We start from the raw sequence: 5,654 nt of genomic DNA on the forward strand, positions 1-5,654 counted from the left end.
TTGATCTACCTCAAGACCCAGGTATACCTCAGGCATACACAGCACCATAGCATCATACACTCCATCAGACAAGGACACTTGCTCAAGTATGTTCATAGCAGCTTTACTTGTAATAGCTAGAAACTGGAAACAACCTAGATGCCCCTCAACCAAAGAATGGATAAAGAAAATGTGGGTACATTTATACAGTGGAGTATTACTTAGCCGTTAAAAATAACGACTTTATGAAATTTGCAGGCAAAGGCATAGAACTAGGAAAATGTCCCGAGTGATGTAACTCACACACAGAAAGACAGACATAGAATGTACTCATTTATTAGTGGACAATAACTGTAAAATAAAGGATAATCACACTAGAGTCCACAGACCCAGAGAGGCTAAGTAACAGGGAGGGCTCCAGGGTGGATGCACGGAGCGCCCTGGGAGGGGGAAATGGAATAGATATTGCAGGTGGACTGGGGGCAGGTGGAGATGGGAACAGGAGGGACCAGGCGGAGGGAGAGAGTGTTGGGAGAGACAGCTGAAGCTGGGGAGGGTCAAGGTAGAAACCAGGTGCAATGGAAACTCCCAGTAATCTATTAGGGTGACCCTAGCTAAGAATCCTAGTAATGGGGCCTGAACTGGTGGCATTTCCTGTAACCAGGTAAGACATCCAGGGGAAGGCCTGTCAGTATGATGTGCTGGGGTAGAGTTGGGGCAGAAACTGTGGGAGTTGCCAACCAATAACTGGTCCAGCTTGAGACCCATGCCACGAGAGGGAGCCCACCCCTAACACTGCCTGGAGGACCAGAAACTAGAGGCCAGATGCGTCTATCCTCAGTCTCTAGGCAGAGTAAAGAAATGATTCCTAAGGATAGTCTGCTCTGCTACACTCACAGACAGGAGAGGCTCCATCCAGAAACCGGTGCGATGGATTGTTAGGAGCCACAAGGGTCAAGGGCACCACGTGAAAAACCACAGAACTAGCAAACCTGGACTCATAGGGGCTCACGGAGACTGAACCTGCATGTGTCTGACCTTGCCCCTCTGTTTTTATGTTACAGTTGCAGAGCTTGTCGTTTTTGTGGGCCTCCTCTAACAGTGAGAGAGCAGGGACTGTTTCAGATACTTTTGCCTGCTTTTAAGACACTTGTTCTCCTACAGGGTTGCCATGTCCGGCCTTAGTGCGAGGGGAGGTGCCTAGTCTTATTGCAACTTCATATGCCAGGTTTGCTTGCTATCCCTGGGGGGGGGGGGCTGCTCTTTTCTGAAGGAACGCAGAAGAGGAGCGGATGGCGAGGGCGAGAGGGTAGAGGGACTGAGAGGAGGGGGCGCAGGGGGTGCGGGGGGGGGGAGGAGAAACTGCAGTTGAGATGTAATATATGAGAGAATAAATTAATTTTAAAAAACATTCTTTTGGGGGTGGGGGAAAGAAACACATGTTTGAAGTCTTTGTTATGGAAGCACTACCCGTGGCACGTTCATTGTCAAATTCCACCCAAAATTCCTGGAGCAAGAATGTTCCAAGGTGAAGCTCTTGCCGAGTTCAGAAAAGACACACATGCCCCATCGTCTCAAAGAACATCAGTAACCTTGACGCTCACACCTGATCAAGGATATTGATCGTGAATCCGAGCCTCGGTCACAGAATGGAAGGGGCAGAAGCAATTTCTCCACAGATCAACCACTGGTAGCTTGGTACGTAAAACACACTGCACGTCATCTTTGTAACTTCACCACTGCCTACAAATCAGTAGAAAGGTCATTGCTAAATTTACTTAGCAACAAAGTTAGCAAATGAGTTGTTTTTGTTTTGTTTTGTTTTGTTGTTTGTTTGTTTTGTTTTCGTCTTGGTTTCTGTTTATTCAATACAGGAGTTTTTAAGTGAGGTGGGGTTTTTTTTTTTTTTGGCTTGTTTGTTTGTTTTTGTTTTTTGTTTTTCGAGATAGGGTTTCTCTGTGTAGCCTTGGCTGTCCTGGACTCCCTTTGTAGACCAGGCTGGCCTCGAACTCACAACGATCCACCTGCCTCTGCCTCCCGAGTGCTGGGATTATAAGCGTGCGCCACCACGCCCAACTAAAAGTGGCACTTTTATATCCTCTTCTGTGCTGGGAGCATTTCTTTGTTTTGCCCCTTTCTGAGTGGCAAGGCAGTGATGTACTTCGCTGTGAATTTGGTGTGGGAGTGAGGGCTGCAGCACAGGATGGCTTGCCCTCTCCCTGTTGTGACCCGGGCTCCCTCCTGGCCTGTGGCTACCTTTGTTCTATGTACTCATTGAGCTGTACAAGTGGTCAGCGGGCCACCAGGCACTTGTGTAAACATTGCCCAGAACAGCCTGATGAGGAAAATCCATATAGGATGATGAAAAGATCACTGCAAAAATTAACCGTTCTACACCGTCTTGACGCTGTAACTAGAGTTTGTCAAAGGCAAACAATGGGATGATAAAATTGTTTCAAATGTCAGGGGCGGAGAGAATGCAGATTCTGTTGCCACTCTGTCCGGGTTTGAATCTTGGCATTGTCACTTTCCAGTTCCACAGCCTTGGGCATCTTACTTATTTTACCTCATGTTAACTTACTACCCACAAATGTCCACCTCTCAGAGTTATTAAGATTAGGCCCTCAGAACAGTGCGTAGCATAGAGCAAGCATTATGTATGTGTTGGATGCTGCTGCTGTTTCTAATCCTTCTCCCACTAGTCTGAGTTCCTTGAAAGAAAAACAGTGTCTCGTTGGATTATGTAGTTTCAGAACATGCATCGGTACCTGGCAAATGCTCCGATGTTGGCTGCACTGCTATTTCACGCAAAATAAACTGGTGATCAGGGCACGCATTCTGAAGAGTTATATTTGAAGAAGCCTTATTAGCCTAAACCTGTGAAAGGAAAATCCATTCTCTATCTTAAAGTCCAAACGTGAAGCACAGCAGTACTGGGAAAATGCTAATTGCTCTGATTGCCTCAACCATTTTGCTGCATTGTTCACCCAGTGCCGGAACTGCTCAGGATGAACCGTGGCTGTGGCGTTTTGAGGATAAAGCTCGTCGTAATGTCTCTTCAATGGGAGAAGCCCTGTGTTGTAGCCACGGGCCGACACAGGGCAGCTCTCCTGGTTCCCGGGTTCTATCGCCCTGCCACCTCCATCCCTGTCCTCCAACAGAAGTCATTCCAGTGCGCACGACGTGCGTCTTCCTCTTTGATACCTGTCGACATTGCCCATGATGTCTCTAGCTGGACAAAAATCCTTAAACTTAACATGATGGGGCCCTGTGGCTGGTACTTTTTTTCCTGCCACACAATCAAGAGTCCTCATCTTCAGTAAAATCTCCAGCACTTCCTCTCACTTCGGCAGGCCATTTTATATGTATTATTAAGCTGACGTATAACTAAGCCCATGCGTTTATCGAGGTTTCTGGCATCATCTAAACTCACTGTTGTCTTCAACCTGCAGGAAACACCCTGTACTCATGATTCTGTTACTGAGGCTCGCCCTCCTTTCATTGGTCTGTTTGTTCTGTTCCAATACAAAGCACACTAGGCTGGTTTCTTTCTCCACTCTCTTATCTCACCACATTCCTTTTACCTGTATTGGCTTTATCCCTCTATTGTAAGACAGAATATTTGAAGGTATTAGCTATTGGGCTTGTAGGGTCAGGATTCTCTCTAGCAGGCTGAAGGGAACTGTGCCCCGCTCTAGCTGGTACACTGCTTCTCCAATGCACTGATCACGGCCCAGGCTTGGCCTCCTCCGCCACCTCCTCCTTCCAGTGTGCTTTCCCGCTCCTCCACGGTTCGCGTGGCCCATAAAGGAAACATAATAAAGGAGAGATTCCGCTGAGACTCATTTTTTTTTTCCACTGCAAGTTATTTTATAGTTAAATCCTCCAGAAGAAATAAATACGCTTTTAAATCAGTCACTCTACTCCAGCGTCATTCCTTCTTCTTGGAAAAATAAAACCTAAAGGAGAAACCATGCACACGACGGGCACTGAGCACTTAGCCACTAAATAAGTGTCGTGGGAGCTCGGGATTCACGGCTTTGGGCCTTCCCCTACCTTCCCTACATCCTTGTCCTGACACTGCAGTCTGTGCCTGGCACGTTGTGCTTAACTTCTACCAGGAGGGCTGGTTCATACAATGCTCGTTTTGAGAGGCATTCCTCCAAACAGGAATCTAGGCTGACGCTGGGATATTTTTTTTTTTTCCGTGCATGTTGGTACCGCTGTCAAATGCTCCGGGAAAACGAGTGCCAGAGGAGCTGGCACCATGCACTCTGTCAAAATGTATCAGCAAATCACTCTCTGTATACGTTCAGTCAGTGGGCACCTTTCAGGGCCATCCAAAGTAGAGTGTGTTTTTCACTGGCCTTATTCCCTCATGGCCTCTGCCGACTACCTGTGTGCGCATGTATGTCCCAGCAAGCACTGTGGCTGATGACCGACGGTGTGTGTGCTGTGGTACTAAACCTCCTGGAGGAAGCTGGGCATTAAACTCTACCCCTCCACTGCTCACGCTGCCTCCAAAGACTCCACAGTACAAACCAGTTAATAGGATTCACTCTGGCACCATAAAGAGAATCATAACAGCACAGCCTAAGTTTGAGCAGTTTTATCAGTAGGAACTAAAACTGTAGACAATGGCCCGTGACTTTAAGGGATGTGAAGAGTGACAGTGAATACACACACACACACACACACACACACATACCTGCATGAGTGCGCTTTGTCAGACTTACGCCATATGCTTTTCTTCCAGTTACCTAAACAGACAGATTAAGCTTTGGTGGGAACCAAGATCTAACTTTGAATTGTGGCTGCCTGACTCTCTCTGTATGAGCTTAAGAGGCTGAGATAGGTGTAGTACATAGGTAAGTCCTTCTAGGTTGTGAAGATTAGATATGCAAACATGGACCACGGCTGCCTCTCCCTCTTGGAGGGTGTGTGAGTGCTGGTGGGTGGAGGATTTCATAGTCAGCCTGGCACTGTAGAAGAATCTTACTCCAGACAGCAACCACTCACAGCCTTAGGAGACTGACTCAACTTTAGGACCGTTACATAAATCATCAAAACGTTGATAAAAGGAGCACTTAAAAGGCGAGGAGGCCGCTGTTGATTTTCGTGGGCTTTCCTCGCTATGACCACAGAACGAACAGCATTTGTAGATGAGCAATAGCAGTATTATATGCCAGCCTTGTGTCCCCCCTCAGGTCTGCATTTTGTGCCATCACAGTATGAGACCCTCTTTAGTAACCAAAGGAAGCAGCTGCCTATTAACTTTCTCAACTCTTGCAGTTGGCTGTGGGCTCACTTGGCCATCTGTGAAGCACCCACTGTCCTCCAAAGGTGGATTAACACACACACACACACACACACACACACACACACACACACTGGACACAAGACTGTCCCTCTGCCAATGACAAAGCACAGAAAGGAAGACCTGCCGTATCTTGTCAGTTGAAATAGCCATATTGAGGACATGATTTGGGTAGGCCTTTCATTAGGTAGAAAGAAATACATGATAAATTGTTGTATGGCGTCGCTGAACTGAAGAATCACTCTCAGTCCAAAACTCTAAGCTATTTATTTGTATAAATGTTCTCCATGTGACATATTACTTTGGCAATGCCTAGACTCTCAGATTAAATTTTCTAAGCCACATACAAAATATCAAG

The sequence above is a fragment of the Acomys russatus genome, chromosome 30, assembly GCF_903995435.1.
Source record: "Acomys russatus chromosome 30, mAcoRus1.1, whole genome shotgun sequence".
NCBI lineage: Eukaryota > Metazoa > Chordata > Mammalia > Rodentia > Muridae > Acomys > Acomys russatus.